Genomic DNA, 13,664 nt, shown 5'->3' with positions numbered 1-13,664 from the left:
CCAGCGGTGATTTCAATTTGGGTTTGACTTCAAGACAGGCCACATTGTATCTGTGATGTCAATGGAAAGGGGATAAAAGTCATTAAAGATATTTGTTATTTTGAAAGGTTAAAAGAGTTTTTCTTGGTGGGTAACACTTTCTCTGGAAAGAACCTCAACTAATTGTCTGACCAGGGAATGGGCACCTAAGTGAGAAAAAATATACTTAATAAAGCATGGCGTCTATTATTTTTCTCCTTTTATTGTCCAGTGCCTCTGGGCCTGGTGGGCTTTCTGGAGGCATCTGAGCTCAATATTCCTTCAAACAGCAGAGCAATGATTACACTGCTGGGCTGATTCTCTTTCTGTCTGCCCTAGGTAAGGGATTCTTGCTTCAAACACCATTTATTGTAGAAATTGTTGCTAGGGTTCTAGAAATTGTGTGTGTATCCTTAAAAGAGCCCCAGAAAGACAGAATCGGAGGTTCATTTAAAATACTATTTTGTTGTCCTTAATACCCATCTCACCTAACACCCATCGCTCCATAGCAATAGAGTGAGAAATTAAGAATAGAACGCTTTCTGGAGGGCCAGTGGTACCCAAAGGATTTGAGTTCTTCTAAGAAACGTAACAATTGTAAAAAGCACTGAATTCAAGAACAATAAGCCAAACTCACACCATCACACAACATCTATCTGTGCAATGCTTTGATAAGGAGCAAAAGGAACAGATTTGTGTCATTTACTTTTGTCAGGTTATGGGGAAAAACTCACAACACAAAAAGACAACACTTCAAGTTATATTAGATTTTGATTTGTTTTAAGGGACCCTTGGGTTAAGAACAAGCAAAACAGAACACACTCATCTTTGAGTGGGAAAGAGAAGATTTTTTTCTCTTGATATCGTTCACATGTGGATGGTAAGGCTTCCCTGACAGTCACCATTTTCTAAAATGTAGTTACCCGAACACATCTGAATAACACAAAAGAGAAAGGAACATTTTGATATGTTGAGGAAAGTTGTTTTGACAAATGTCAACGCCTGGGTCTTGCTAGCTGAGGCCTGTTGTTAACTTCCCAAGTCTGCATGCGTGCTACAGCTTATGCCACTCTGTCGGGGAAATTGGACATACCCAACACAATTTCATTTCCATTTCTCTACAACATTACAAGCTTCCTTGGCAGCAAAATCACATATTCTTATCACAAAAATAAATGAGAGAAAAGAAGACATACATTCCTGTCAAGTTATGTCAAGACATATTTGGTATGTATTTCACTTCACTATCACTGACAGCAAAGATGTCACGTATTCTTAATACAAAGTAAAGAAGTATTTTCCTTTTTTCCCCCTGCTAGGCATCAATTTCATTTTATTCACTTACAAGCACCAGTGACAGGAAGGTGTCTTTTTAAAACAAAGCTTTAAAAAAGGCAAAACCCCGCCCCCCCCCCCCGTTTTTGTGTTTTGCTGGATTTCTGAATGGACATATTGTACATGAATTTAATTTGACAATATCATAATAACCACAGTAATAGTCATCTATCACCACTTTATTCTCCATTTCCACAGCCCATAGTCATTGCTCTGATTTACTTCTTTCCATGCATGTGATGGAATTGGGGTTAAAATAAATCATGGAGATGTTCATTTTCTGTTAAAGGTGCCAATGGAATAAGAAAGAAAAAAAAAAGGAAGGAGAGAGAGAAAGAAAGAAGGAAGGGAGGAAAGGAGGAAGGAAGAAAAGAAAAAGGTAGGAGAGAAGAAAGAGAAATTAATTAATTCACTTGAAAGTGTTATAGGTCCTGAACACTAAACAAAGCAAAAATCTTAAAAGACTTAAATGTGATGGAAAGTTAACACTGAATTGTCTTCTAAACAGTTCATATTGAATGATTAATTTTTACCTTTACTTCATTATGTTCTATTTAATTATGATATTCTGATAAACATGCATTAGAGTTGAATTCAGTGGAAGAATGACTCCTTTAGCTACCTTGCCGGAAGTGGGTGGAGTTCTTGCTTCTGAGAGTTGATACGCAAACCAAATTCACTGGACCAACAGCACCTGGGAAAGGTGAGAGTTCCCCCAGGTAGCCTTGCTCTTTCCTCAGGAGGAGCCTTCTCTGAGAATGCTTTGCTTATTGCTCTTGGAATGCCATGGGACTCATATCTATGACACTTATAAATCCATAGCATTTAAGGGCCAAGAATTATTTTAGACACTATTTAGTCAAACATTCTACAGCTTAAAAATGAAAGCCTAGTGCAGTTGAGATCAAACAGACAGTTCGTAATCAAGTTAGACTTAGGAATTAGCACTTAATCTGATAATAATGAAGGACCATTAGAGATTTCTATGCAGGGAAGTAATATGATAAAAGCAATGGGTGTACATCACTGTTTTCTAGACTTTTGAATTTCACAGTCCAAAAAAGTTCTGGAATTCATATGCCGCCAGACGTGCACACAGACAACAGAAAATGAGAGGAACTAAATATAGTATTGCAACTTTTCTCTTTTGTCAACTGGAAAAATAAAAGCAAATGGGGACATAATAGTCACTGAATCAATACTTATTAAAATTTAATATGAGATATTTTTAATACAAAAAAAGCTATGAAATTCTGAAATTTTTTCAGAACCGAAATTTCCGTTAGTCGCTGGAGATTCTGATTCCACAGGTCCACGTTGAGGCCAGGTTTGGGGAACCACTGATTTATTCAGCCTGTCCTCCAAAGCAGGAAGCTTTCCCCTAATCCCTGAGAGACAATGGCATGGACTCTGCTGGGTGCCTGTTCCAGTGGGGGCCCTTCCTCCTTGAAAGAGATTCAAGAAATCAGTGTCTGCTAGAAGCTGGTGTTTTGGAATCCAAAGCTGGGCATCACAGACTCAGCTCATTTTCCAAACATATAAAAAGAGGATTATGATACGAAATTCCCATACCACAGGACTGTCATGAGGATTAAATGGAAATATAAATGTAAAAATGTCTGTGTAAACTGTAAAACACTCTACAATTATTAGTTCCTGTTAAGAATATTCAGAAGCTGGCGTCTGATTTACTGATTCTCTCCAGGGTTGAATTAAAAGCAAAATAATGTCCCCCCCACCATACATGAGCACAAAAGTTCTCAAAATAGAACATGCTAAACCAGAGATACTTTGTCCTAGAAGGGACCTGAGGTGATTCTTTGAGTTTTCCTCATTTTAGCATTCAAATGACTGGAGGGATCTTGGAATCACACAGCTATTTCCTAGAATCCTCATCAAGAAGAAACACCACAATTGCCCCTCTTCTCCCGACTGATGTTTACGTTGTAGAGTTAGAGGGCATTCCTTTTCTAAGAACACCTAACGCACCAAAAAATCCAACGGGGTGCTCATTGGCCCCTACACTAACTGGTACCTACTAGAGGCAGTGAATTCAATCCGTGTTAGAGCTGAAAGGTGCTTTAGACTTCACAGTTCAGCTCTGTTATTTCACAGATGAGGAAACAGAGACCCTTTCAACGGGAGGAGTGACTTGCCCAACATAACACACATCCCTCAGGCTAGCGTTCTGTCTGAAACGCTACAACGGTGAAGGGCTTCTCCTGTTGTTCTTAGCCCACCTGGGGATGCTCCTCAACATATGGTATGTACACAATCACATATTCATACAGCAAACACACAAAAACAGCAAGGCGCCACATCATGACTCTGTCTCCCTTCCTCCCTCCCACCTCTCCAGGGACCAGGTGCATTCATTCGTTTGTTCCTTCCTTTGTTGATTCTTTTACTGATTCATTCATTCAACAATCAAGTAATCCTCAAATATTTAGTGAACATCTACTACATGCCAAGCACTGGGCTTGGCAAAATTAAAGGCGGTATGGAATAGAAGACTTATACTGTACGTGTGGAAAATAAACCACCACCAGAAGTATAGAGGTCCAGCGTGAAAGGCAAGAGTTAGAGCAAAACGGCACATTTCAGTAACCCAAAGAATGATATAGATGAGCAGTGAGTAAATTCACAGCAGTTAGAAAAAGAAAGCTTGGTGAGAAATAAACATTCACTAAAAACAAACAAACAAGCAAGCAAAATCAGTTAATTAAGGGCTCAGTAACATTTGCGTTTCACAGTATCAGGCTCTAGTCTGTCTCATGCACAGTGTTGCACCAGTGCCCAGAAAATGGGCCCGCAAGCAGGGAGTGTTCAACGAGTATCTGTGGACTGAATGGCATAGGTGTAGGATGTCCACTCCTAAGCCCCCAGGCCTATCCTGAAATAGGAATTTAAGTCCATTATTAAGAGGACCCAAGACGCCATATTTGTTAAATGTTTGACCCAGAGCTTTGGGCCCTTTCATCATGGCTGGTTTTGAGGAAATGGCAGAATTTTAAGAGTGATTTTTATGTGATTTTATTCCTTCAGGCATGAAAACACACCCATTTTTCAATATTTTTAAACAGTTTTAATGTTCTAGAAAAAGTGAATCATTAAAAAATACGTGAGAACATTGATAGGGCACACATTTTTTCCTTTCACCTCAGGCTCCAATATGGTTTGGCATGGTACTGGTCTTTATTTAAAATTTTGGTATTTGTTCATCATGGATTTTTTACATTAATTTTGATTTTTTTAAGTATTACGTTAAAATAGTACTTATCTCCGTGATGAGGTTTTTGATTTCCTTCCTTAAATTTTGCGCTGGAAGCTAGTGCCTGGCTCGCCTTAAGCTAATCCTAGCCCAAAGAACCCCCTCTGCCACACTCTTTCCTGCGGCCTTGCCCGGGGTTCTTCATACCTCAAGGTCATACTAATCCGCGTTAGGGGAACCTGGAGACTGAAGGGACACAGAAAGACCAATAAACGGGTCCTGAGAAGCTGGGAAAACTCATACCCTTAACAATCAAATTGTATTTCAAATGCATTACAATAGATTCCAAAGGTGAATTTATTAATGTGAATTACTTTAAGGCAAGGAGTCATTTTGTTTTTATCATATATTTGTTTCTATATACTATTTTTACTCAAAACAAGACACACACATCCCTTCTTGCTTGCTTGTTTATTATCAATTCTTCCCCTAATGAATATAAGAGAGAAAGAATAAGGTGAGCACGAAATAGAAACTCACCAGTGGATAAAAAGGGGTACCTATGGTGGGGCGCAATTTGTGAATAGCCTCAGAAATCAGAAACTCTGACTAAAAAATGTCTTGGGACTGGCAGATCTGGACTGGGAGCAGAAAGTGTTTAAAACTCATGATTTAGAACTAGTTTTAAATCTTCCCATAATAGAGTTAAGTGGAATTTGTTATGGGGAGAAATAATTAGTTCCTATTATAAGGTCTAAAACAACTAAAACTGTGCAGGATAATTTTATTATGTTTTTTAAGACAATTATAAAAGTATTACATGCACATAAGTTTATAAAATTAGAAAATATTACAATAGTGAAGAAAATAAAAATTACCCGTAATGTTACCACCCAAAGATAACCATTGTTAACATTTTAGTACTTTCCTGCTAGTCTTATTACTATGTACATTTGACATCACACTTCTTTTGCAGTTCTGTATCTTTACTTATTTAATATTATATCTCGAGCATTTTCCCTATATCTTCAAAATTATTAATGTGTATCATTTATAATAACTGCATAATATTCCATCATATAGATTTAACAGGTCTCCTGTTGTTGGACATGCATTTTGTTTTCAGTTTCTGCCATTACAATAATTCTGTAATAAAAATCTTTGTACATAATTCATTGGCTTAATTGCTGCCAATTGGCTTATGCTAGATTTCTAGAAGTTGAAATAATATTTTTTATTTTTGAAGAACATATGAATTTTTAGCTCTGCTTTAATTTATTTTTAGGTATAACTTAAATACCATTTCACACTCTATTATACATGCTCTCTGCTGGTCTTTTTGGGTTTAGTGTCTAATGAGAAATACTAAGGTTATTATAATAATTGGGGAAATATATCAGTGAAAATGCTAATAGTAAATGTTTCAATCAGAAATTTTTTTGGTGAAATCAAATGCCATATTTTTTTCTTTTGAATAAAGAGTCTTTGGGTTATTAAGAATTATTAAGAGTTGCCTGCTTTTTCTATCACTTTGTTTACTTTGTTACATTATGCCCACAATAAATAGGCTGGCTGGAAGAAATACAACCTCCTTTGAATTTCAACGCCTCAGACATTCCTCCATCAAAATTAGGGTTGATGCTCTTGTTAGGCTGCATCTGAAGAAATGACCGTATGTCTTCTTTCCCTCCTAATTTTAGTTAGTCTGGTATTTTTCCTAAATGAGTATTCAGACAAATTTCTAAGCATTCCCTCAATCTGCTGGTTCTTGCTTTCGTGGGTGGCCACCCCATGGCTCCCCAAGCAGCCCCTTGTTGGCCCCACATGCTTACTCGTTGCCAGGGACTTCCCTTGTACACTGCCCCAAGTGTCCATACAAGTCACAATAAGGCTCACACCTGTGATGAGCAGAGATGGACAGAAAGGAAGTTTCTTAAGAGCCATCAAGTGGCCAATTACTTTAAAATAGTTAATGAGAGTTAGAGGCATCTTTGGAACCACCAATTATTAGTTCCATGACTTTCCCACCTCCCCAGCTGCTCAAAATAATCAAGGCTAATCTCTTTTCAGTACTTATCTTGTGTCAGACACTGTGATAAACTCTTTACAAACATCATCCGTTAAATCTCCAAACAACTTCATGAAGTGGGTACTATTATTATTTCCATTTTACAGATAAGGAAACTGAGGCCAAAAGATCCTAATGTTCAGACCCCAGAGCCCATGCAGCTACTGTGCTATGCAGCCAGCACCCACATTCTCACACCTCACTTTTAATCTCTGAGTGGGCAGGATCTGTTAGGTGCCTAATGGCAAAATGCACTGACCTAATGAAGGACGAGAGATCAAAACCTCCTGGTTTAGTCTTCGGGGTGAAGGAGTGGGGAAAAGGCAGACCAGCAACTGAATGTCAAAGTGGGCCTCCTTGCATCTCCTTTCTGAGTTTCTCCTACCTCTTAGAATCTTCTCTGTCTTTCCCTCCCCTATGCCAGAAGCTTAGTGACGTCTTTCTGACTCTATTGCCCAAACACCCTCTCTCCAGCAATCTAACGGCTGTAGCTCCTGCTAAGGTGTCTCACCTTGTAACAACCCCCTGGAGACTGAAGGAAGATGCTTCCTCTCTTACCTCCTCAGAGCTCTGCTCTGCCCAGACTAGCCTGCTCAGCTCAGTATTCACTAAGGGCCTACTGCTACCCCAGCCTCCAATTATTTCTGATATTAAATTCCATCAGGGAAGAAGTGTGTGGTTGTAGAAACATCTCCAGATCAGAGCAGTGAAACTTGGTTCCTTGTCTTCCATTTGCCATGGATTCAGCCGACATTTTGCAAGTGCCTGCTATGGACCAGGTGATTGTCTAGACAAAGGAAAGCACATCAAAATAAGAAACATGGGTCCCTGTCTTCAAAAGACTCCAATGGGGAGGCATGAAAATTTGATCAAGTAAACTAACTGGAGTTTCAATTTTATCAACTGTGGAAGGGTAACTAATAATATTTTCATTGTCTGCCACACAGTTTAGTAGCATCTTCCTGCCCCATCTTCATCTTTGAAGATGACCTACCTCTCAGCTGCTGGATTGCTATCAAACACAATACTAATTCTCCCACTTCCCTGCTTAAGACCTTCCATGATGCTCTGTCACCTTTAGGGTCAAACTCTTACTCATCAGTCTGCTGTGCAAGACCCTTCATGGCCTGACACCTGCCTGCCCATCCCGTTTCAGCTCTCTCCATCCTCACATGCCCCTGCATACAACCAGGCCAATTATTCCACGTTATCTTCCGTCTCCTCTCCCTGAAACTTTTCGCAGTTCTGAAGCCCACTCCTTTGGGCCCCTCAGTATCCCAGGCTTATATCTAACAGCACTTCTCACTCCGTTAGTCTCCTCCAATTGACTATGAGCTTTTGAGGACGGAAACTGTGCCTAACACAGTGTCTAGCTCACAACAGATGCTTAATAAATGTTTGTTGAAGGAAAGAAGGAGGGAAAAACCCAAATGATTCTTAGGCTGTATGGAGTGGTTGTTATTCAACAGCTTGATCTTCCCAATGCCCCTTAAATAATCACACAGCAGAATTACTGTTTGGTTATGTCCAGTCCCCATGATGGGAGCAAGTAAATATCTCCACGTCTCTTGCTGCTAAGGGAAGAATCTCATGGTTGCTCATACTTCTCCTCAAAGAAGAATTTCTTCTAGCACTGGAGACCTCCAGAGCTACCATGGCTCAGAGATTATCATCAATAAATATGGATAATTCCATGAGATAGAACTTTGAATGACCCACACAAGAATGACCTAAAACCTCAACACCTTTCCTATCCTGTCTCCAGTGTACAAGGCAGAGAGTCAAGCCAGCAGAGATCAGCCAAGACAATAGGTGACTCAGGACAGAGAAGGAGGGAGGACTTGCTGGGTATGGGATTGGGCTACAGAGGTCCTCAGAGGGTCTCAAAACTGTGTCTAGTTCTAGTTCCTTTCTTTCAGCCAGCTCTGGAAATGCTGAGTTCCAATGCACACTGTCCCTCCACTCCTACTCCAGGCCAATGCTCGGTCAGTTGATTCTTCTGGCGGATACTGGGCCAGATTTCTGCTTTCCTTGCTAATTTCCAAGAGGAGACCTTGATCAGAAAACCAACTCACAAAACCACCCTTGGTTTCAGCCCCACTCTGGTCAATCCCACCAGCCTGTAAAGTTTTCCTATGGGAAATAGGAGTGGATTCAAATGTGCATAAACTCATAGCTGACCTCTATTCTGTCAGATCACTCACCAAATCCATACCCAAGAATCCTTGACCTTCATAACCTGCCAATCATGGAGCATGCCAGCCTTTTAGCTGGCATGATTATCTGCCCCATCTATAAAAAAAAATAGAGATAACAATTTAAAGTAAGTTCTTTAAATATTGGATCTAATTTTAGAAGTCCTGTTTTTTCTTCCACTTGTATATCCTATTCCTCTCTCTCTGTCTCTGTCTCTGTCTCTGTCTCTCTCTCACATATACACACACACGTGAAGTACTTTATTCCCCATTGTTATATTTTTGTTCATGCTGATCCACCTGCTAGGATATACTTAAACTCAATTTGTCCTACAAAGCCAACTTAGGCCATTCTTCTGCCATGCTCTTACAGCACATTCCTCCCCAAAATCCATTCTTAGCACTCACTGTGCAATTTTGAAATGGTTTGTTAATGTGTCTTTCCCCACTCTAGGCTCTAAGCATCTTAGAGCACAGGCTATACCTTATTTGGCTCTCTCTCAGTATCTGGCTCATAGTAGACACTCAGTAAATACTGACCAAGCCCAACACTTTAATGGAGCTTTCGCTGGCCATGTCAGCCCATGACTAGTCCTCCCTTCTTTCACCTCCCCTCCCATTGCACGTGCCAGTCAGGGCTGTGCAATTTGATGCCTAACCTGTTTTCGAGTTAGTTCATGCTTTGCCAGTGCTGTTCTTGCAGCCAAATCTTCACGGCTGGAGATCACATCACATATTCCTTCTGTCACCCTCATAGTCCCTAGAAGTGCTGGATGGAGAGCGGCACAAAAAGTAGTTGTACATTGTTTGCTTTCCTAGAAAGGAAGGGCTAGTCACAAACTGATCATGAGACACAGAAAAACAGGGGGATTTAAAGAATTATGTGGCTCTTGATTTTCTCAAGAGTGGTATTGTCCTGGTCAAACTTGATGAGTTTCAGTTTTCACAATTAACTCCCGTTTACTGGGAGCTTCTGTGAGTCAGGCATTTCACTGAACTTGTTATACACATTTAGTCATTGGATTTTCATGAAAACACTGCAGGGCAGATATCTTTGTCCCCACTTTACACATGAGGAAATTGAAGTTTGGTAGGGCTTGGTGACTTGCCCAAGGTCACTCAGTTAGGTAGAGAAGATGCAAGAACCAAACCCAGTTCTGTAAGACACTACAGCCTATACTCGTTCCTTGCACTACAGAGCTTAGCCTGGTCGAGCAGTCTCTGACCCTTCTTTCCTATTGTTCCTCAGTCACAGCAAAGATCCCACCATATGCATCTCTCATCTGTTTCAGAGAACCTGAAAGAGGCCATGTTGGTTTGGGCCTTCCAGGGTGACTAGATTTCTATTGGTGGGCCTGGATGTCCAGTTCATCTTGGGGCTGTGGCTTAGAGGTTCCTAAAGCAATCTGGTTTACCCAGAGTCTAAGAGGTTAGGAGCGACCTAGGGCCAGCAAGGAGGCCCCCAAGGGTCAGTGCTAATTGGGGCAGATGCCCCAGGGGTACATAGCCCGGACTGTTCCCAAGGAGTTCAGCTGGAACCAGATTGCCTCAGGAATGTGAGTGAGGCAAACAACTGCTTGATTGTTTGAGCCCCTCCACTTGGTACCCGGTGCTGCTTCCCAGCTAAATGTAGGCCAACAGGATTTCTGAAAACTGTTTGCAAAGCTGAACGCAACACTTCTTTCATTTGCATTTAAAAAATAAACTCAGCCTTGAAATGGGCATTAGCCAAGCCCTTCCTGAAAATTGAGAAAGAGTGTAATGGAATAGATCTCTGCTCCCCAAATGCTCCTCTCCCCAGTTCACATGTAAGCAGGGGCTTGTTTTGTTTTATAAGCCTCTCTTTCCATTAAACTCCGGCTCCAGACCTTGAATAATGAGCTGCAGCCTTTCTTCTTCTAAGATAAACTGGTCCTTACTGAGGGACTTGCAGAGAGTACTAGAACTTCCCCCTGGTATGACTGTTTTAGAGCCTTCATCTTGAATGTCCACATTTTAAGTGCATGTTCATAATTATCCCCAAGCCATAAAGTCCATCATTCATAAATTAAGCTAGGATGGCACCTTGATTTCCCTCTTGCTGTCACAGTGGAAAGGCTCCACATGGATCAGAAATGGGCAACTTCTTCTTCTGGCGAGCCCGTCTGCCCCTGCCCTCTCCTTTCCGAGCCACCTGTAGCACATGGTCAGACGAGAGTTTTGGGCCACATTTACTGGCTTTTGAGAAAGTAGTTGCTTTTCTATTACTTGTTTTCTGTACCTCTTGCATTAGATATGATCTAAAAAAATGATAATGATATGAGAATAATAAAAACTAAACTTGATAAATTTAATCGCATCAATATATTCCCACTTTTCCAAAATCAAACTCATTATAAAACTACCTGGACATAGCATTCTGGGTCTCATTGATTTTATCTCGGGGAAAAAATATATTTGCCTATAGAGTGATTTAATACATGGGAATTAAGCTTTCTGGAAGAGTTTTGAAGGACCTCCATCTTTTTTTATCTCCTTCTGGACTTTATCCACACAGCCTTTTCCTTAGGTGTCAAAGATGACACCACTGACTTGATTGTTCTCTGGGGGCTGATGTGGCTGAAATGGACAATACGTAATCAACATGTGGCCAGTGTACTTATAAATTAAATGATAGTGATAACTTTCAGAAAAGTATTTTTTCCCTCCAAACTTAAAACATTTTCCTTCCTTCTTAAGCTTACATTTATCATCTCGTACAAATGCAGTTTTTAAAGGAAGTACTAGGTAGAGTCATCTCTTAGGTATTTTTGCCTTAGATGACTGAACAAAATTATTGTATTTCCCTGATTTCAGTGCAGTTTTAGGTTGTGTTTCCATGTCTGTTTGGTGGTGTTATTTGTAAAAACTATGACTCTGTTAGAATAACCGGGGGGTAGGGGGTAAAAAGATCTATCTGGAGAAGTCTGATTTGTTTTCCACGTCTGTAATCAAATTTCTCATAAATGATATGCCGTGTTGTATAATGTTTGAAATTTTGCTGTCAGAAACACATATATATGCTTTGTGGTTGAATTCACCCAGGTTTCATTTTAAATCATGTAGGTCTCTAAGCCATTTCCACCAAAATGTGGTAAAACGCAGAAGTTGGCAATTCAATTTTATTCAGCCTTTCAAGAAGGAAGGCCCAGATAAGCTTTGCTTGTTCATGTCAGTGATAATATTCATCAGTGAGGCCTAAATCTAATTCTGTGGGCTTGCTCCCGCTTTGTCGCACAGGCATTTCTGAAGCTCAATCTCCTCTCTCCCTCTCCCTTGCCCTCTCTTTTTTTAATCACAGCAAAGTTTCTTAAGAGCTTAACTTACAGCAGAGTGCCAGCTCCCCCATTGAATTTGTCCTGCTTCCTCACAGCACTTGTACTTTACGCTGAGGCAGAGGTGAGGTCAGTTCTCAGGGCCCGGCTCTCTGGACACCCTCAATGATGACCTCATTAGAGTCACAGATGTTTGCTGTACTTTGGGAGATCTGGAAAAAACAGAGCAGTAAACTAGGCCAGCTTGCAGTAAGGCTGTTACCCACAATTCAAGATAAAATGCTGGATAGTTCCCACTAGGTTCTGGTCGGCTAGGAAACGGCAACTTATTAATCTTGTGTCAGAGAGCCAGCTGCAGCCGTGGCAGTTACCATATTTCACCACCAACTCCGTGTCTGGACAGCCATTGTCTTTTTTTTATGAAAAAACTCTACAAATCAGCTGCGTTCTCTCTCCCCCTCTCCCTCTCCATTCCCCCTTTAACTTAGCAAAGCCCCCGTTTGTCCTCCTTGGAGAAATTGTGCTCCAGCACTGCTAGAGTTCGGGAGCATCGTCGATCCTGTAGTTGGTTTACTAATTCAGAGAGACTGCTTACTTTCCAACTTTAATGATATTCCCTCAGCATATCACTTTGGTTGCCTGGCGACCGGATTTGAGCTAGGCCTCTCATTTGATTCCCACACATCAGACCCTGAAAAGCACTTTTTTTTCCCCGTCCCTCAGCTTTTGATTCTTTCTCCTCTGAAACCCTTCCCCCTGCGGTGTCAGTATGGGTGGGCAGAGCAGTGGTAGAAAGAGGGCAAGGGTGAAGGGCGGCCTATAGCGTACTGGTCACACATCAAGGCCTCCAAACAAAGCCTCCGGGAACCCTTCCTGACAAACACAAATTCCCCTCAGAAAAAGCAAATTTGGCTTTCCCTTCATACGATGGGTGTCATTTTAAGACTTTCCTTAGATACTTTATTAAATCTGATGCTTTTCATTGTTTTTCATACCATTTTTCACAAAAGACTTCCTATTATCAACAAGTTGCTATAGGAGTAAGCCAACAGATTGTCAAGAATTGAAATAATCTAATAAACACCAGCCTTTCCCTCGTGTCCTTATAGCTTTTTAATATTATAATGTATATGCTATGTATATGTTAGTAGAAGAATTGTCTGTCTTAATTTTACTATAGCGCAAAGCTTTTTCCACAGTGAAGAAACGTTCTTTTGCTAAAATCAGTGTGCTAACATCCAAAGTGTTACTGCAAAAGAAAACAGACAATTTGCCTCTTTTGGTCTTTTGAAACAAAAATAGAGATGCTTATATCTATTGCCTGAAAAGGCTCAACTGAGAAAAACTGCAATGAGCATGTATGTGTGTTTTATGGTTGAGGTGACTGAAAAAAAGAAAAAGAGGAAAGTAAAAGAAAAAATTGTATGAAGAGCATTTGAGTTCTTCCACAAAATTATTTCAACTGTTTAAATGAAATTTTATATGCTGTCATCATGTCCTCAGAACAGGAAATTGGAGCACTTAATGAGCTAGTTAGTTTTACT

The 13,664-nt window shown here is 40.4% G+C and overlaps 1 long non-coding RNA gene across 1 annotated transcript; it reads right to left on the bottom strand.

The window, feature by feature from the left end:
- Positions 1 to 4,415: 4,415 nt before the first annotated feature.
- LOC111768985 (uncharacterized) lies at positions 4,416 to 12,687 on the bottom strand. The gene is made up of 5 exons (XR_002801662.2): positions 12,173 to 12,687; positions 10,892 to 11,106; positions 9,487 to 9,642; positions 8,837 to 8,924; positions 4,416 to 7,419 (listed from the first exon to the last, which is right to left on the bottom strand). It is a non-coding gene; the product is annotated as an uncharacterized lncRNA (long non-coding RNA).
- Positions 12,688 to 13,664: the final 977 nt, after the last annotated feature.

This window comes from Equus caballus, chromosome 19 (assembly GCF_041296265.1).
Source record: "Equus caballus isolate H_3958 breed thoroughbred chromosome 19, TB-T2T, whole genome shotgun sequence".
NCBI lineage: Eukaryota > Metazoa > Chordata > Mammalia > Perissodactyla > Equidae > Equus > Equus caballus.
This window is presented reverse-complemented; position numbering and strand designations above follow the sequence as displayed.